This window comes from Protopterus annectens, chromosome 4.part0 (genome assembly GCF_019279795.1).
Source record: "Protopterus annectens isolate FY-2018-M chromosome 4.part0, PAN1.0, whole genome shotgun sequence".
NCBI classification, from domain to species: Eukaryota; Metazoa; Chordata; order Ceratodontiformes; family Protopteridae; genus Protopterus; species Protopterus annectens.
The window spans coordinates 193,465,057-193,486,187 of record NC_056733.1 but is presented as its reverse complement, the minus strand read 5'-3'; the positions used below and the strand labels follow the sequence as shown (position 1 = coordinate 193,486,187).

General features: G+C 44.5%; 1 protein-coding gene across 2 annotated transcripts in view; it reads left to right on the top strand.

The window, feature by feature from the left end:
- ARL16 (ADP ribosylation factor like GTPase 16) overlaps positions 1 to 21,131 on the top strand; it is a 533,664-nt gene that overhangs the window by 22,791 nt on the left and 489,742 nt on the right. The window lies entirely within an intron of this gene.

The following is a 21,131-nucleotide window of genomic DNA, read 5'->3' as shown; positions in this document are numbered from 1 at the left end:
TTGGTAAAGGAGTAAAGCATCTGGCCAGCCAAATGTTTGGGTTTTTCTACATATACGAGCACTTGTTGGATCGGAGTGGTCTGTTAGGATGGTATAAAGTATAGAAGATAGAGCAGGGCATGTGGATGGATTATGAATGAGTTTGTGAGCTGTAGTTGGCTAAAGGTGAGATAGTTGGGGAGTTCAAGCTATTCTAAGTTGTGTAATGATAAGCAGTGATGGGATGAGTAGGAGGCATTAGTTACAAAATTGGCAGTTTTGTTGTAGCATGAGTCTAGTTTGGGCTTTAGAGAGAACTGAATGCTGGTGAGGAGGGGGACACAGTATAAGAGAGGGTAATATAAAAGAAGAGGCAAGGGAAAGTTGGGCTGATGCACCGAGTAGATGTTTGTGTCGGTAGAGAGTGCCAGGCTTTTGATATGTCTTTTTGACATTGGACTGGATGCGCAGGTCGAATGTGAGGTTTTTGTCTATGATGACACCCAGGAGTTTTGTGCTAGGTACAGTGTCAGTAGTGGTACCATTTAGGGATTGAATGGTGAAGTTCTCTTTTTGTAGGGGTGTGGACTTTTTGGGGGCAAAGATTACTAGTTTGGTTTTGTTGGGGTTAAGGACAAGATGATTATAAGGCATCCAAATTTTGGTGGAGGTGAGGGTGTTTTGGGTGAGTTGGTGTATTCTGAGGAGTTGTTTGCAGTGCAGATGATAGTGTAATCATCTGTGTACTGGATGAATGAGCCTTAGAGTGCGGTGTGGAAGTTCTTGATAAATATGCTAAACAGAAGTGGGCCTAAAAAAGAAAGGTAGTGGTTAGATTGGCTATAATATCTATAAAATAGGAGTTGAAGGTTTCATCAATTTCAATGGGTGTTTTTATATGGGTCTGGACAAGGATTATTACTAGAGCCGGAGTTTAATAAAGAGCTGAGAGAGCTCCAGAATTTCTTTGGGTTTTGCTTGTGTTGATTTTGTAATGTAAGGTAGTGTTCTTTTTTTGTGTAGTACTAGGCGCTTAACCTGGTTTCGGAGCTGTGTGTATTGGGTGAGGTCAGATGAGTTTTTGTTTCTTTTTGCCAGATTTTCCATGATTTGTTTCTGCGTTTCAGGAGATCCTTAGTGGATCTTGTTAGCCAACTGGCATGGTTGGTCTTTTTAATCCCTTTTTTTCTAAGGGGAGCGAGATTTAGTATGCTGAGGAAGGTTGAGTTGAATTCAACTGCCTCATCAAGGAAGTGATTTTAGTGCGTCCCAGTTAATGCTAAGCAACCTTTGGTTAAAGCTAGATGGACAGAACTGGGGTCCATCTCTGGTAACCCTGTACTGATGTTTATTAATTGTTATGGAACATTCACGTTACATAAGGGCCAGTAAGTGGTCACTTATACTATTAGAGAGCGTACCAGTGGACGTGATCTTGTTTGGGTCGGACACTAAAATCCAATCTAGGATTGAGTCAAGTATTAATTTTATTAGGCCTGGTTATGGTGTTAACTAGCTGGGTGAACTTATGTAGACTGATATCGCAGTTAGAGTGGTGTGGGGATACATCTAGCCAGTTGATATTTACGTCTCCCAGAATGCTGGTCTCATTTTTTTATGTTAGTAGATGCCCAAGCAAGGATTTCCTCAAGATATGGGATGTTATTGCCTGGGGGAACGTAAATGACTATCATACATCATTTCTCTCCATAAAGGAGGTAACTCCTATGAATTCTCCAACTACCGACCTATTGCCATCCTTTGCCCCTATCCAAGTTTCTTGAGAAATGCATCCACTTGCAAGTGATGACATTTATTAACGCACATAATCTACTATCTACCACACAACACAGTTTCTGTCCACATCACAGCACTACCACAGCTCTTCTATCCTTCACTAATCATATAAACCTACACAGGAATGATAACAAATATATGCATCAGCCATTTTCCTAGACCTCTCAAAAGCATTTGATATGGTCTCCCACTCCATTCTACTAGACTCACTAACATCATCCTTCACCTCCTCTACTATAGGCTGGTTCAGAAGCTACCTATCTGACAGACAACAATCGGTCTAGTGGAAAACTGTCTACACAACTTCTGACCACCATCGGAGTCCCACAGGGCTCTATACTGGGCCCACTATTCTCTTTTTTCACAAATAACCTCAATAGCTCTACACAACATGCCACACTCATACATTATGCGGATGATTCAACCCTGATTTGCTCCGCCTCATCTCCCACCACCCAACATACACTCAATCAAGACACCTCTAACTCAGTAGAAAAATGGATATCGGGTATCCAACTAATTCTAAATCCCAAAAAGACAAAAACTGCTACTATTTACCTCTAATAGATTAAAAAAAACCTCTCCTTTACCATAACATCTAAGGATGGCACCACCATCTCGACTTCTACCCACACCAAACTTCTGGGCATTGAAGTAGACAATCTCCACTTTGATGTTCACATCTGATATATCATAAAACTAGTACACAAAAAGCTATGCTCCCTCTACAGGCATAAGTCCTTTCTCTCACAAAAAGCAAGTCACTCTTGCACAAAGCCAGCTCCTCTCAACTCTACTATATGCAACACCAATCCTTACCCAAATCAGATGATGTGACCTGGACAAACTAAAATCATGCTACAATAAAATAGCCAAGTTTGCTACTATCTCAACCTGTAGAACCCATCACTGTACTGTGCTAAAAGAACTAAAATGGTTTGAGCTACCACAGCTACTTAACTATCACCAGCTGTGCACAGCCTACAATATTATCAAGTATCCTGTGTCCACTGCCCCCTCCACATCCATATTCAAAAACTCCCTCAAATCACATCTTCTTAGCACCTGCTTATGCCCTTGAATCACATAACCCTACCCACACTGCTATTAGCTCCCAAACTCCTCTCTGATAAAATGCTGGATCTCTGATCCCCTGTAGGCTTGGTCATCTGAAAGGGTACTTTTAACTGTAGAATCTTACTTGATATATTTTCTTCTCTTACCAATGCATAACTAACGTCTTTTTACCTATGTTCTATATATTTTTTAACCTGGAGTGTTTTATTAATTTCTTGTTATATTACTATGCTCAACATACATTATGTAACCTGTTTTGTGCAGTATGCTAGATGTACTGTAACAGACATTGTCTTTTTACCTGTGTTCTATATCTTCTTTTACCTGAAGTGTTTTATTAATTTCTTGTTATATTACTATGCTCAGCATACATGATGAAACCTGTTTTGTGTGTTATGCTGGATGTACTGTATTTGTATAACTTGATGCCGGAGCTTTTCTCCCAGGGCCTCTGCTGAAAATGGATCTGGTCCAGTTGGAATTTTCCGGTTAACAAATGTAAAATAAATAAATAATACAGAGGTTTTTGCAATTATTCATTTTAAGGAAAGAAACTAGACATTTGGCTATGGAACTGTGGAATGGGTTTTGTATATGGGACAGTAATGAAGGACATGGGATATATTAGAGAGATGCCTCCACCTTGGTGGGGGGGGGGTCTGTCAGCCCTAAGACAGACGAAATCTGACAGAAGGAATTCTGTGCCCTTAATATAGGGTTTTAGCCATGTTTCAGTTGCGGCAATAATATAGTACAGTTGTGTACACTTACCATAAATGTAGATGTTCGAGTGTCTTCACTGTTGCAGTCATGACTGTAGGGTTCTCCCCTGCCGGCAGGCTGTCCTCAGTCGGCCAGAATCCCAAAGTCTGGGTCCGGCGTCGGCTGCTCAGCCATGCTCCCTGACGTCAGAGCGCCAGGAGTGCAAAGCTGACGGCCGATGCCATGTTCTCCAGTTTGTCTTGCCCCAGATGTCAGGTGTTCCAAAATGAGTAAGATCCCATACCCTTTGCAAATATACCTCAGAAGAAGGGTGAAGAAGGGAACCACACAAAAGCAAAAAATAAGAGGGGACAGGAGGGAGGGTAACCCAGACTGCAACAGTGAAGACACTCGAACATTTACATTTATGGTAAGTGTACACAACTGTACTATGTTCATCGTGTTTCACTGTTGCAGTCATGACTGTAGGGTTGAATCCCAAAGCAGAATAAAAGGGAGGTGGTCATAAAGTAGAGGGGGCAGCTAAAAGGCCCTGCAAGACTGCAGAAGCAAAGCCTGCCCTAGACTTAGAGTAGAGAGGTAGATTGTAGTGCTTAGAAAAAGTATGCACTGAACTCCAGGTTGCAGCTTCCAAAATGTCTTTGGTAGGAACATCCCTGAGGAAGGCAGCTGAAGTGGCAGCAGCTCTGGTAGAGTGAGTCTTTATACTCCCTGGGATTTGCTTTCCATGGTGTGAATAACAAAATCTGATTCCATGAGCAATCCATTTTGAAATGGCTTTACCTTGGGAATTTGAAGCATAAGAAACAAACAATTGTTCTGATTTCCTGATGTCCTTGGTTCTGTCCAGGTAAAAACATAGATGTCTGTGTACATCCAAGGAATGCAAGATCCTTTCCCCCTTATTTTGAGGACTGGGGAAAAAAGTTGGCAAGTGAATAGTTTGATTTAACGCCACTTTGGAAACCACTTTAGGCATGAAAGTAGGATTAGTCCTTAAAGACACCCTATCTTGATGAAAAATAATATAAGGTTCCGCAGCCATGAGAGCTTGCAACTTCGAAACTCTCCTGGCAGAGGTCTGAGCTAACAGGATGGCTGTCTTCCAAGATAAAAACTTGATGTCAGATGTGGCAGCAGGCTCAAAAGGAGGCAAGGTGAGTTTTTCCAGAACATAGTTGAGATCCCAGGCAGGAATGGGTGGAGATCTAGGGGGCCTTAAGTTCTTAGCTCCTCTGAGAAACTGTCTCATGAGCTGGTGGGAAAAGATTGGAGGGTCTGTATTATAATGAGCAGAAATAGCAGAGGCATGTATCTTTATGGAAGAAAAAGAGAGACCCTTATGTAAGAGGTCTATCAGGTAAAGTAAAATCAGAGGAATGTCAGGAATAAGAGGGTCCGAATCCTGAGCCTGCATCCAGGTGCAAAATCTTTTCCATTTTCCTGCATAAGATTTTCTAGTGCTAGGCCGTCTGGCTACTAAAATGACATCCATAACCTGCTTGGGTAGGAGAGAATGAATCATAGACCCTGGATTAACCAGGCCGCCAAGTTGAGAGTTTTGACATGGGAGTGCAGAACCTGACCCTGGTGTTGGGACAGAAGGTTCGGAGTCTGTGGTAAAACCCAAGGGGGCTCCAGAGAAAGGTTTTTCAGTGTTTGGTACCAAAACTGTCGAGGCCAGTTTGGGGCCAGCAAAATTATCATCTTGGGCTTGTCCTGTTTGATCTTTAATAACACCCGTGGAAGAAGAGGTAGAGGCAGGAAGGCATACCTCGAGAGGTTTCTCCAACTGAATGATAGTGCATCCACTTTCCAAGCTAGTTCGTGGAATGTCCTGGTGCAAAAAATCTGTAGTTGATGATTGAGGTGGGATGCAAAGAGGTCTATGTGAGGACATTCCCAGACTGTTGTAATCATCTTGAATATTACGGTGTCCAGCATCCATTCGTGTGGGTCCGACAGGTTTCTGCTCAGACTGTCTGCCAAGAAGTTTTGCTTCCCTGGTAGAAACTGAGCTTGAAGTTCCAATTTGCAAGCTAGAGCTGTGTTCCATAGATTCATGGCTAGTCTACAAAGGGGATAGGAATGTGATCCCCCTTGCTTGTTTATGTACCACATAACTGTGGTGTTGTCTGTCCGTATCAGTAGTTGCCCTGGTTGTAGAAGATTCCTGAAGGCCAATAGAGCATTCTGAATGGCTAGCATTTCCTTTAAATTGATATGCAGGTGCTTCTGATCCTTTGTCCAAAGACCCTGCAGACAATTGCCCTGCAAATGGGCTCCCCATGCATAATCTGAGGCGTCCGTGGTTAGTATCTGACTTGCTGGAGGCAGACTGAAGGGTTTCCCTTTGTTTAGAGTACATGCCTTGGATCACCAAAGGAATTCCTTTTGAAGACAAGGCAGGACTGTGATCTGTATGTCTAAACTGGGCAATGCTGAGACCATACACTTTTTAGGTGCCACTGTATTTTCCTCATATGTAGTCTTGCATATGGTACGAGAAGGATGCAGGAGGCCATGTAACCCAAAGCCTTCAGGAATTTCCTTGCAGATAGCTGAGTTAATGTTGCCAAGGTTTTGAAAGTTGAAGCCAGCTGTAATTGTTTTTCATATGTCAGAAATGCCATCTGGGTTGTTGTGTTTAGAAGAGCACCCAGAAAAGTTATCTGTTGCGAGGGTGTCAAATTTGACTTTTTTATGTTTACAGTAAATCCCAGGAACTTGAGAAGTTTCTGAACAAATTCTAGATGTTGGAGTAAGACATCCTTGCTGTCTGCCTGAATAAGACAATCGTGCAGATAAGGGTAAATTTGAATTCCCTTGAGTCTGCAATAAGCTACTACTGGAGCCAGGCACTTGAAGACCCTGGGCGCAGTAGACAATCCAAAGGGCAGCGCAGAGAATTGATAATGCCTCGATCCAGCCTTGAACCTGAGGTGTTTTCTGCATTCCTGCCTGATGGGAATGTGTAAATAAGCCTCCTTTAAATCCAAAGTTACCATCCATGCATTTTTGGTCAGCAATGGGAGTAGCTGCTGTAGAGTAAGCATCTTGAATTTTGGTATTTCGAGAAAAGTGTTTAAGACTGACAGATCCAGAATGGGTCTCCATGAATTTTGCTTTCTGGGGACTAGAAAGAGCCTTGAGTAAAAACCTTGTCCCATTTCATAGCCAAGAGGGCTGCCACCTGGTTTAAGGCCTCTAACCATTGATGTTTTGGTAGATCTGGCCATCCGCTTTGTATTGGTAGGGTATGAAAATGGAATTTGTAACCTCTGGAAACCACATCCAGAACCCACTTGTCTTGGGTTATACGAGTCCAATTTAGGTGAAAAAGAGAAAGTTTTCCTCAGAGGGGCTTCCAGGCAAGAAGTTCCTGCAGCCCAACAGAGGGAGTCATTGAGCCTGTTTTCTATGAGCTTGCGGCCTGTCCTCTCCTCCCCTAGGGGTGGAAGCAGTCCACTGTCTTGGTCTATAAGAGGCTTGCGTTTGAGGCCTTCCTCGGGAGCATCTGTATCTACTCCTCTGAGGTCTGTCTGAATTGGGAAAGGACCAATTTTTTGTAGGCCAATTCCTACTAAATGTGGGTGGCTGTACTTGTAAGAAATCCTTAACTGTTTGCTTGGATTTTGCCTTGTCCTCCATCTTCTTTATCACCTCTTCAGCCTTTGATCCAAACAAAACATTATGCTGAACAGGAGCATCCAATAACTTAGCTTTTACTTGATCTGGCAAGTTTTGTTCCTTTAACCAAGTATGCCTTCTAATGACTGTACCAGAGGCAGCAGCCCTACAAGGAGCCTCTAAGGCATCAAATCCACAGTGCAAACCATGCTTTCCAACTTGTTCAGTGGCATGCATGAAGTCATGTAATTCCTTATCTGCACAGGTGGAAATGGAAGTTAGGTTTTGTTTCAAAACAGACAGAAGGAATTGCTGGTATTTCAGCATATGAAATTGACAGTTTAAAGCCCTAATAGATAAAGTAGCTGAAGTGTACACGTTTTTGCCCCATCTTTCTAAAGATCTGGAATCCTTCTCAGTGGGAATGGGGTTTTTATCAGAAGAGGCCTTAACCCCCTTAGGGCCCTGAGAAATGGTTTCAGGATCAGCGGTAGGGTTCTTGTATAAAAACTGGTGGGAATCAGGAACCCTATAATATCTGTCTGGCTTAACAGGAGCTGGAGGAAAAGAGTCAGGAGTTAAGTTAGCCTCCGAAAAAGCATCATCCACAATATCCAAAATAGGAGCAATAGCCAGGGGTCTATGTTGGGGAAGAAAAAGAAAATCCCTTGGTCTTTTCTTAGATTCTGAGTACTCCTATCCTTCCCAGTGAAAATGTTCCCTCATTTCATGCAAAGTTTCCCCAAAAGAGAAATCCTCAGGGGGAGAAGCTGAAGGAATGGATTCCTCGGCATCAGAATCCTCATAAGGAGGGAAAGAATATTCCTGGTCAGAAGAAGAAACTGAAGAAACAGAAGCCTGATCAGAGGAGTCATAATGCACTTCCTGCCTTGGCGTTTTATCTGGAGGGGGATGTGAACCCCTAATCATAGTGAGCAAGTCCTCCGCCATCTTAAGTAACTGTTTCTGAGACTTGGGTGCCGGATCAGAAGAGGCCTGGGCTGCAGTCTTTGATTTGGAAGGAGTCTTTACCTTTGTCTTTGGCTTTGCCTTTATTAGAAGCTGAGTAGGCCTGAAAACCCCTTCGGAAGCCGGTACCTGCACAGCGGCTCCGGACCCATCCGAAGGAGCATTGTCCGAAGGTCTTGTAACAGAAATATTCAAAGGCCTAGTTGGCTCCTCGTGGGAGTCCGTTTTGGCCATCGGTTCCGAAATGGCCGACAGGGGCTGCAAAAGCCCCTCACTGATGGCCGAACCTGAAGCTGGCCCTGCTTGTACAACATCGTCTGGTTTAGACCTCGGAGGCCTGTCTTTATCCTTGCGTCGTTTGTGAACTCCGGTAGCTGAAACCTTATCCGACGACATTTTTGTAATTAAAACGCCTACCGAAGTAATGAAATGCAAAATTGTACCTTCATTTAATTGTACGTTGATTGAATCTAGCACAAAACCGACAACTAGCTACGTCGTGGTCAGGGCCTAAGCAAGGAATACAGTAAGAATGAAAATCCTTATGAGGTATTTGCTTCCCACATGAAATACAATTATTAACTTTTTCTGACATCGGACTGGAACAAGAAAAAAGTTTCCCCAACGGGGTACTTAGCTTTGAGAAGGAGAAGAAAGTCTTCGGACTGAAGTACATTTTATAAAAAAATTGTCAGGAGTCAGCCGACCGGAACTTGCGAACTGCTATCACCACACGGCAAGAAAGACTGGAGAACATGGCGTCGGCTGTCAGCTTTGTACTCCTGGCGCTCTGACATCAGGGAGCATGGCTGAGCAGCCGACGCCGGACCCAGACTTTGGGATTCTGGCCAACCGAGGACAACCTGCCAGCAGGGGAGAACCCTACAGTCATGACTGCAACAGTGAAACACGATGAACATCGGATTTGTTGTGGGCTATCCATGCGTGGAAGTTGGGCATTTTATTTCTGATGCTTCGTAGGTTAATTGTAGTTAAGTTTATTGATTTATGGGAGTTGGGGAGATGCAGAGGAGAGGAGTTGGGACCCGGGTTGGGATGTATGTCCCTGCAAAGTGATAGGTTTCTTACAGGATATGGGAGAGTAGTGTATTGTAGTTTCTGTTTTACTTTGATTGGATAATTTAGAGAGAATATTGTTGTGGTGATGGTGGGAGAGGTTTTTTACTCTGGTACAAAATAATATGCTTGTGTTGTAAAGGCTGGCTGAAATTTGTGAGAAGGAAGGGATGTCTTCAAACTGCATGGGGAGAGAGGATAATGGGCAGTGGGAGGAATAAGAATGATGTAGAAACAGTTAGATGTAGTGGGATATTGAAAGAGAGTGATAAGGTAAGTAGAGCAGCCATAGTAGAGATGGACATTGTAGTACAGGATGTGGGTGACTAAAGGAGTGAGAATTAGTGTGCAAACAACAAGATGTGGTGGTGGTGAAGAGGTTGTACTGATGGGGTAATGATGAGGTGAGTTAAGATGTTCGGTATGTGTGGGTTTGGTTGGAGGTGCTGCTAATGTAATGTGAGGGGAAGTGAGGTGTGGCTAGTGGTGTAATGAGAGAGGAATTGGAGGGGGATAATTGGGTGGTGGGGGAGGAGCTACAGTTAAGTATAAATGTAATGGATGTGGGGGTGGGTGGGAATGAGGGTATGGCAGAGGAGCTGGAGTGAGCCCGAGTGTAGTGAGGGTGAATAGAGTAGGTTGAACCAACTGTGAAAATGCTACCTGGAAAGAAAACTTAAGTATTTAAAGATGGACCCCGCAGCTCGGGGAGGAATGAGTAAACTCTCGAAAGGAAGAGGGAGGGAATAGACAGGCTTGACGCATCTGGGAAGCTTACAATTAAGATTGTTAGTAGACTGAGAGAAAGGGGGCTAAGAGCCAGGAATTGTAGAAAGCTGCGAGAAGACAAAAACAATCAACCAGCTATCCCAGGTCGGTGCCTAAATGTGTCTGTTTATCTATGTGAACTCAAAAGCAGATTAGTAGAGTATCGGGGAAGTAGAATATAAAATAAATACAAAGCTTTGGGAAAATGTATATATTTGTTGCAGTAAATGGGAGGAAAAGGGGGGCTCCAGTAGTATGCACAGCAGAAGAATCAGTAGGAGTATCACCGAGATAAGATAATAGACCTACACTGCTCACAGTCTGTTGATAAAAGTAGGACTTGCAGTAGCTTTTACTGGTTTGTACGGTGTTACGCTGTCCATGTTCTTGTATGCAGGCAGTTGTTTCGGGGTTTTTTTTTTTGTTTTGTTTTTGTTGGACCTTTGAATATGTTTTAAGTGAAGTTGTGCACACTACTGACGGATGCCCGTGGGACAGAGAGAAACAGAGCGAGAAGAGAGGTTTCTTCTAAAGGTTCAGTAGCACTCCCCAAAGATTGTGGTGGTGACTCCTTTTTGGCCCAGGCAACAGTAGTTCTCCTTTCTTTTGAATCTGGCCTGGGGCAATTGTCAGTCTTCACCACAGACAGGAGTTACTCACACAAGGCAGGGGTTCTTTGATAACACCCCAACCTGAAAACTCTTTGATTGCCTAGATAGACTTTTGTACCTTTTAGGCAGCTTTTTTTCTGAAGTTCAGCGGGTATTGAAAAAACCAAAAAAAAAAACCCAAAAAAAAACAAAAAAAAAAAAGCTACTAGAAATTCATGTGTGTAAGTGGAAAATATTTTCTTGTTGCCATTTCAAGAACCACATTCCTTTTAACACCTGACTGTCTCTGGGTCTTTGTGTGTGTTACTGTCATCTGGCCTTTCTTACTCCTCTTTCAAGGTTGATTTGCAAGCCATTATGGCTTATCTACCTTTGGATTCCCTCCCTTCTTTCTACCTGTCTTCAAGTCAAACAATTTTTGAAAGGAGTTTTATGTATCCAGACACTTGGAAAACAGATGGTTCCTCCTCCTTGGCATCTTAACTTTGTGCTCGGAAAGCTTACTCTCTACATTTGAACTGGCTCATCTGTCTGAACTGAGGTCTTTAATGTGAAAAACAGTTTTACTGATTGCTCTGACTTCTACTGCAAATGTATCTGAGTTGCAAGCTCTTATGGTGAGTCAACCCCGCATTTTCCACAAGGCCAGAATTTTTTTGAGAACTAATCCTTTCATGTCTAAAGTGGTCTCGGAGTATACCTTCAGCTAGTCTATTGATCTCCTTTTCTTTTTTCTTGACCTCTTCCAAAAAAGGGTAAAAAAGTTCTTCATACTCTGGATGTCCATAGGTAAGTCACATGTTACCAGGACAAAATTCAGTCCTTCAGGAAAGTCGATCAGCTGTTTTTAGCTTATTGAAGGTAAGAGGAAAGGGCAACCAGTTGTCAAAGCAGGCACATGTTCATCGTGTTACCCTGCTGCAGTCATCACACTTGGGTTATCCTGCCATCAGGCGGTCCCACAGTCGGCCCGAATTCCAAAGTCTTGGTCCGGCATCTGTTCCATCGCTTCTTCCCTGATGTCAGTGCTCCAGGGGTATACAAGAGGCATCCAACACCATTTTCTTCAGTCTTTCTTGCCGCGCGGTGCCCGAAGCAGAAGCAGTTAGCAAGTGGCTGGTCGGCTGACACCTGAGATTTTCAAATCTAATTTCAGTCCGAAGTCTTCATAAAGCTAAGTACCCAGTTGGGGAACCTTTTCTTGCCTCAGTCCGATGTCAGAAAAAGTTAACAATTGCATTTATTGTGGGAAGCAAATACCTCACAAGGACTTCCACTCTTATTGCATTCCTTGCCTAGGCCCAGACCACGACGTCACTAGTTGTCGGTTTTGTGCTAGGTTCAATAAACGAACTATGAATCATCATTTTGATTGCGCTCGACACTACTTCGGTAGACTATTTAATTATACCATGCTGTCGGAGCTTCCGATGTCTGGTATGCATAAAAAACGCAAGGAATAAGGACAGGCAGCCTAGACCTAAGCCCGACTCCAAGGCCTCTGCTGGGCCTGTTGCCGGTTCCCCAGTTTTCAGCGAGGCGCCTACGCAGCCCCCGACTACCGCAGAACTGGAGCCCCAGACAGCTTCGGACTCTCAATAGGAGCTTACTAGGCCAACGCGGCCTGCTCTATTAGACCCTACCGACGTCTCAACACAGGGAGAACCCGGTGCTGCAGAAACGCCTTCGGCTTCTGAGGGTGTTTTCAGACAGACTACTGTCACCATTAAATCTTATGCTAAACTCCTTTAAAACCTAAAAAGTCGGTGCATCAGTCTCCAGTTCAAGGCCCTATGCCCAAGAAACAGATGCTTAAGATGGCTGAAGACTTGATTACTCTAATCAGGGGATCCCAACCCCCTCCAGACAAAAGGCCTAGACAAGAGGAGGATTATTCCTCCTCTGATCAGGTTTCCATTTCCTCAAATTCCTCTGAGGAACAGGATTACTCTTTCCCTCCTTATGAAGATTCTGATGCTGAAGACTCCATCCCCTCAGCATCCCCCCTGAAGACTATTCCTTTGGGGAAACTTTGCATACCATGAGGGAACATTTCCACTGGGAAGGCCAGGACTACTCCGACTCATAGAAAAGGCTCCGAGAGTTCATTTTACTTCCCCAGCACAGACCACTTGCCATCCCTCCAGTTTTAGACATTGTGGATGATGTTTATGTAGAATCAAGTCTGAATCCAGATTCTCTACCTCCTGCTCCAGCCAAACCAGACAGATACTATAGAGTACCTGACTCTCACAAATTCCTTTACAAAAGCCCTGTTGCTGATCCAGAAACAATCTCCCAGGATCCTAAAGGGGCTAAGGCTTCTATGACTAAAAACCCTGTACCCTCTGAAAGGGACTGCAGAGCACTAGATAGTTGGGGAAAGAAGGTATACACCTCAGCTACCCTAGCCATGAGAGCATTAAATTGTCAGTTCCACATGCTGAAATATCAGCAATTCCTGATGTCTCGATTAAAGCAAAAGATGAGCACGCATTCTCAACAGCCTGAATTCAAGGAAATGCAGGATCTGCTGCATGCAGCTGAGCAGGTGGGCAAACATACTTTACAATGTGGCTTTAATTCACTGGAAGCTTCCTGTAGAGCAGCTGTCACTGGGTCTGTCATATGTAGGCATGCATGGTTAAAAGAACAAGCCCTGCCTGACCATGTTAAAGCAAAATTATTGGACGCACCTTTACAGCAGGATGTTTTATTTGGTGTCAAAGCAGAGGAAGTTCTGAAGAAAATGGAGGATAAAGCAAAATCTATGCAGACGGTCAAGGAATTTTTACAGGTACAACCACCACGTTTCAGCAGAAATTGGCCAACAAAAAACTGGTCCTTTCCAGTTTCTGACATACCACAGAGGGGCAAGTACAGACGCCCAAGGGGCAGAGTCCACTCACAAGGCCCTTACAAACCTCGCCAATGGGGTGCTGCAACCCAGAAAGGAGGAGAAGACAGACCCCAAACTACTAGAAGACAAACACAATGACTTAACCCTCAAACTGCCAAGCAAAACTCTCTTGGCAGCTCCCTTGGGAGGAAAATTAGCGCTTTTTGCAGACAACTGGCATATCATCAGAAAAGACAAATGGGTCCTGGACATTGTCTCACAAGGATACAGATTCCATTTTCACACCTTGCCAAGGATAAAATGAATGCCAAACCTGCCACAAAATCAATGGGCAGAGGCACAAAAACAAATTACGGCTCTCATGGACATGAGAGCCATTCAGCAGGTACCTGTACAGGAGCAAGGACAAGGATTTTACTCGAGGCTCTTTCTAGTCCCCAGAAAGGACAAAACATGGAGACCCATTCTGGATCTTTCAATTCTAAACACCTTCTTGCAAGTACTCAAGTTCAAGATGCTAACACTACAGCAGCTTCTTCCCATGTTGGGCAAGAAGGCTTAGCTAGTAACGTTGGACCTCAAGGAGGCATACCTGCATGTCCCTATCCGACAAAATTGCAGAAGATACCTCCATTTTATTGCAGGTTCAACCCATTACCAATTCTTTGCACTGCCCTTTGGCTTATCTACTGTGCCCAGGGCCTTCACAAAATGCCTGGCACCAATAACTGCATACTGCAGAGAAAGAGGAATTCAAATATACCCATACCTAGACGACTGTCTTATTCAAGCAGAAAGCAAGGACATTCTTTTACATCATCTGGCGTTTGTCAATCACTTCTCAAGTTGCCTAGGGTACACAGTAAATGAAAAGAAATCAAAACTAGTGCCCTCACAAAACATAATATTCCTGGGTGCCAGCTTGAATACAATGGCCCAGATGGCTTACCTCACGCCAGACAAGCAACAACAACTGACTCAATACTTCAAGATAATGGCAACAAAGACCCAGCTCCCTGCAAGAAAAATTCTGCAGGCCTTGGGATTTATGGCATCTTGCATTCTACTAATACCATTTGCAAAACTGCATATGAGGAAATTACAATGGTACTTGAAAAGCGTATGGACTCAACACAGCCACAGCTTAGAAACAATGATACCACTCATTCCCTGCCTTCAACAGGAGTTTCTGTGGTGGGCACAGGCATGTCCCCTCAACAAGGGTCTGCCTTTTACCTTACCCACAGCCAGGCAAACTATAACAGATGCATCGGACTATGCCTGGGGGAGCGCACATGGCAGGACAGTGCATTCAAGGCAAATGGACTGCAGATCAAAGGCACCTGCACATCAAGCAAAAAGAAATGCTAGCTGTACATAATGCACTAACAACTTTACACCCAAGACAACTAATAATAGACAGACAATACCACAGTAATGTGGTACATAAACAAGCAAGGGGGTACACACTCCTACCCTCTATGCAGACTAGCAATGACCTTGTGGAACACCGCACTGACTTACCAAGTTCAATTACAAGCACAATTCCTGCCAGGAAAGAAAAACACATTGGCAGACCTAAGCAGAAACATCATGGATCCCCACGAGTGGAAACTGGATCCACAAGTATTTGCAATGATAACTCAAAAATGGGGATGCCCAGACATAGATCTGTTTGCCAAACCCCACAACTACCAACTTCAAAAATTTTGCACAAGGACATTCCACCCACAAGCTTGGAAAGTGGATGCCCTCTCATTCAGTTGGAAAACATTGACAGTGTATGCCTTCCCTCCACTGCCTCTAATAGCAAAGGTGCTGCTGAAAGTCAGATTAGAGAGGCCACAAATGATACTCATTGCTCCAGACTGGCCACGCCAGCACTGGTACCAAATACTAAGGAACATGGACCACGGCCCACCATGGATTTTACCACAAATTCCCCACCTGCTCACCCAGCAAGACAGTCAGATTCTACACAGCCAGCTCAAGACTTTAAATCTGGCTGCATGGCAAATCACCTAAATAACCAGCCAACAACTCTATCTAAAGCTGTTATGGATGTCATTCTGGAGGCCAGGAGGCCCAGCACCAGGAAAGCCTATTCAGACAAATGGAAAAGATTTTACGCCTAGATCCAGGCTAAAGGCCAAAATCCCCTTGAGCCAGACATTCCTCAGATTCTACAATATTTAACTGAGATGCTGCACAAAGGACTTTCTTTTTCATCTATTAAGATCCACGCCTCCGCGATTTCAGCTCATTACAACACGGATCCTCCTTTATTTTCACATCCACTCCTAAAATAGTACTTCAGAGGGGCCAAGAACATAAGATCGCCCAGGAGAGCACTAACACCAACTTGGGATCTCAACTTTGTTTTGGAAAAGCTTGCACTGCCGCCTTTTGAACTAGCTTTCTCAGCTGACTTAGTTTCTATCATGGAAAACTGTCCTGCTGCTAGCAATAACTTCAGCCAGAAGAGTCTCACAGCTACAGGCACTAATGGCAGTGGAGCCTTTCCTCATTTTTCATCAAGTCAGTGTCTCTCGACGAACTAACCACTCCTTTATGCCAAAGGTGGTATCCAGTGTGGCCCTAAATCAAACCATTCATTTACCCACCTTCCCAAACCCCCAGAAAAAAGGAGAAAGACTCCTGCACTCCTTGGACATTCACAGGCAGCTACATTACTACCTGGATAAAACTAAGGCTTTCAGAAAATCTGATCAGCTCTTTGTATCCTATGCTACAACATCACTAGGAAAAGCTATCTCAAAACAGACCATTTCAAAATGGATAGGACATTGTATACGTTTTTGCTACACTCATCATGGTAAACCGGTTCCTGCCACCATCAGGTCCCACTCCACCAGGGCTGCAGCTACATCTACAGCCTTTCTCAGGGGGGGTACCAACCAAGGAAATTCTGGAAGCTGCAACTTGGAGTTTAGTGCACACCTTCACCAGACACTATAACTTACCTCTATACTCTAAGACTAGAGCTGGCTTTGCCACTGCAGTTTTGCAGGGCCTACTAGCTTCTTCAAACCCTGTTTAACTCCACCACCCATCCTTAGCTTTGGGATTCAACCCAAGTGTGATGACTGCAGCAGGGTAACACGATGAAAATAGTACAGTTTTGTATCTACCATAAATGTAGATGTTCAAGTGTTCACCCTGCTGCAGTCCAGGTTACCCTCCCTCCATCTCCTCTGAGCTAGCTGAACTTATCTATGCCACTCTATCCTATACAACCTCTGTGGTGTATTTGCTTGTGCCTGAAGGTATTGTTTTATTTTTTTATTTTTATATATATATATATATATATCACCTACCTATTGGGGGCACATGACATCTGGGGCAAGAAAAATTGAAGAAAATGGCTTTGGATGCCTCTTGTATACCCCTGGCGCACTGACGTCAGGGAAGTGACAGCAACCGACGCCGAACCAAGGCTTTGGAATTTGGACAGACTGCGGGACCGCCTGACGGCAGGATAACCCAAGTGTGATGACTGCAGCTGTGTGAACACTCTAACATCTACATTTATGGTAGGTACAAAACTGTAGGTTCATAGGTTCATACTAGGCTATCTGCCCTAGGGCATTTATAAACCTAGCCAGAGTATGTTTGGCTTTCGCCACCCATTTTAAATTAATTTTGCTATGCCCTTTTTCGAGGTTAGTATACTGTGCCTCTGTCTAACAGTGACACAGGAGTGATAACCAGGGTAAACCTACGATCTCCCATCCACTCAACAAGATTCCTCTTGAAGAGAGTCAATGAGGGACTCTGCCTAACCTGGACTGGGATTTTATTCCAGAGTGAAGGGAGCCTCTGGGTTATGAATCTGTCCCTCCAGCATGTCCTATTTATTTCAGTGCTGAGGTTCAAGTCTCTCGAGCGCATAGCTCGATGGGATTTGGATTTTTTGAGGTGCAGCATGTCCCTTAATTCCGGGTTGGACATGGCTTTATACGTCAGGCACAGATCGCCTCTGAGCAGGCGGTATGCCACTGAGTAGAGCTGGAGTTTCTTTAACCAGGCAGCATATGGCATCTGTTTGAGCCCTTTGATCCTCTTGGTGAGGTACTTTTGGGGTCTTTCCAGTTGCTGCAGGTGTTTGGTAAGGTACATCCCAAAAGGGGCATTGTACTCGATTATGGCCCTGGTGAGGGATGAGTAAAGAGGCACGATGACCTCCCCTAATCTAGATGTGAATCCCTTTATGATTAGGTGGGCTATATAAAATGTTTCTCTAACCACTTTGGCCACGTGGTTGTCAAATGAGAGATTGCTATCAACTTGGGTCCCCAGGTCCCTAATTACTTCTTCTGTACTTAATGGATTACCACCTATGTGGTAATTTGTGGGCACTTTGTTTTTGCCAAAGGGGATGACTATACACTTTTTGGCATTTAGCTTGAGGCCATGGCCCTGGCACCAGTTGTCTGTTTCTATGAGGCCCTTTTGGAGGATGCTTGTGTCGGCTGGAGAGTCAATTATGGCGCCCAGTTTGCAGTCATCTGCGAACTTGGTCAGCCACGGTCCTTCCGTGTTGGCCTGTACCTCCAAGAAATATATACTGAACAAGAGAGGTCCCAGGACTGAGCCTTGTGGGACGCCACTTGTAACTGGATTTGGAGTCTGACATGGCTCCAGCAATTCTAACCATGTGGGTTCTGTCCTTGAGCCAGTTTGCAACCCATCTAGTGAGACAGGGGTTTATATTTAAGCTGGTGAGCTTATCTAGAATGCCCGAGTGGGGTATTGTATCGAAGGCTTTTGCGAGGTCCAGGTAGGCTGTGTGGACCACCTTCCCTTCGTCAATGGCCTTGGTGACTGTTTCAAAAAAGTCGACCAGGTTTAAGAGGCAGGATCCGCCCTTAACAAAGCCGAACTGGGTAGGATCCAGTGTCTGTAGGTCCCCCAATATCTTTATTTATGAGGTCCATGATGATCCTTTCCATAGCTTTGCAGACCAAGCTAGTCAGGCTTATGAGGCGATAGTTTCCAGGGTCTGTTGAGGCACCACCTTTGTGGAGAGGGGCCACTGTTGCTGTACGCCACTCTTTGGGTACATATCCTGTAGTAAGGCTGAGATTGAACAGTAGTTTTATGTTTGGGTTTAGCTCTTCTTGGAGTTCATGTAGGACGCAGCCCGGGACACTGTCTGGTCTCATTGATGCTGTGTTTTTTTGCTTTGGAGAGGGCGGCTCTTACCTGAATATCTGAGATGTCAGGGGGGCAGCACTCTGCTGGGATAGATATTTGCCCTTTTGGTGGGGAGGGGGGGAGAAGTTTATGCTGAACCTGTCAGCTAGGATGTTGGCAATGTCTGTGGGTTCGGTGTATTTTTTGTCATTTTGGACTAATTCTGAGCATATCTGGGAATTCCCACCCAGGTTCCTAACATAACTAACGAAAGCCTTGTGATTATCCTTAGTGTCCTGCGCAACTTTTTTCTAGAAGCTGGCCTTAGACAATTTTATGAGTGCCCGTAGTTTTTTGCTAATACTGATCAGAGATGCCTTCCCTTTTTGGGATTTTGCTCGATCATGTAGTAGCTTCCTCCTTCTATTGTATAGTTTGTTTATGGCTGGGGTCCACCAGACAGGACGTCTGCCTTTGGGGGACTGTATCTTGGTTTTATTTGGGATTGCATGATCCATGCATTCCTGAAGGTGTTCATAGAATGCATTTATAAAGGATTCTGCGGTCTGGGCCGTATTTTCCACAGGCCCGGGGGCTTTGAAGGATTCCACCTCGGTTTTGAGGAGTGTGAAATTTGCTTTAGAGAAGTTTTTCACTGTGGTTTTCTGGGCAGGGGGTGGGGTCGGGATGTAAATATCCAGTGAGATTAGTTTATGGTCTGATCTTACCAGTGAGGGATACACTTCTGGTCTGGAGCATAGAGTCCCCATGTTGGTGATGATCAGGTCCAGTACGTTTTCCCCTCTTGTGGGAGTGGTAACAAGTTCCATAGAATTTGAGTTTATGAATTTTAGGAACCTTTGGGCTAGGGTGTTGGAGCTAGAGTAATGCTCCCAGTCTATGTTTGGGTAGTTGAAGTTGCCCAATATAATGGTGTTTGGAGAGACCTGCATATTTTCCAGTGTTCTCAGGAAGGCTGAGTAGGGTTCCTGGGTTTGGGAGGGTGGTCTGTAGCAGGCTATAAACTGGAAGGCAGTTTTACCCACTGTTAGTTGCACATGGATAGTCTCTGATGCTTCGTACTATGCCTCCAACCTGGAGGTGTGGGTATCTTTGAATATTGATATTCCCCCTCCTTTTGTGGTTCGGTCCAAGTTTTGGGGCCGAAAAGCATGGTATGAGGTATAACCTGGTAGTGCTGGGGTGCTCTCGGGAGCCCTGAACCAGGTTTTTGTTACTGCATAGATATCAATGATGTTATGTGATCCTATCTTGCCTACATTCTGTACTGATGGGCTCGGAGCCGATCCCTCGGCTCCGACTCGGCACGCTTATGCTATAGAGCGAGGCCTCTTATTGGCTGAGCTATCTTTATCCCAGGATGCACCACCACTAATCCCCCAGATCTCGTTTGCCGCTTACAAAGCTTAGACATGGTCTCAACTTGGCTGGGCTAAGTACTATTTATTTAGGCTTTTTCCTGTCAGAAATTTGCTTGATTTAAATCCAAAAGCTGTTTTAACAGCTATTGTTGTTATACGAGTGTGCATTGGTAGTTTTGGTAGAGGATTTCGTGTTTTTTCCTGTCAGGGAAGGTTTCCCGTTTAACTTAGAGGGGCCTTCCCCTGTTGTTTCTACTACCTTGGTTTTTTGTGTGTGGGTCAAGTACCCGTTTTCTTTTACTGTGTTCAAAAAAAAAAAAAATATTTATATATATTTTATTTAAAATTTAAAATATTAAAGTAGGGATATTTTATTTGCTGTAACCCTTCTTTTTGTTGTAGACAACTGTGTTTGACCTTTTTGGCTATGTCTAAAGAACACAAACCCTCTGGGTTTAAGAAATGCACGAGGTGTGGTTTCAAAATGTCCATAACGGACGACCACTCCTCGTGCGTCTGTTGCTTAGGCGCCAAGCACCTACAAGAATCGTGTAGCGTGTGTCACGCCTTTTCATCAAGAGTCCTCCAGGAGAGGAAGAACAAATTATTCCTGAAAGGGTTAATCAAGCCATCCTTCGAGGAAGCTTTATCTTCCTCTCCTTCTAAAAAGAAGAAAGCGTCGGGTCCGACCAGTCAGTCGGAACCGACTGCAAAAAAATCTAAGCAGACTTCTCCATCGGCTCCACGGACTTCGGAGCCGAGGGCGGAATGGTCTGCCTCGATGCCTCCAGCCTCGACCCCTCTGGTTTCGGAGCCGAGGACTGGAGCATCGAGAGGCGGGTCACCCTCATCGGCTCCACTGATATTGGAGCCGATAAGGGTTACCGGCTCAGACTCTTCCTCTTCGAGCGAAGTCCTTATCGGCACCGAGGGAAATTACCTTGAGATCTCCCTCGGAGCCGATAGTGGTAGAGTCCATTCGGAGCCGGTCCCCAAGCCCTTCGGAGCCGATGGAGAAATCGGTTCAGGCCCGATCGGTATCCTCTAGATCATCCAAGATGTCTGATTCGGACATCGACAGGGTGCTCCTTAGACTCTTCC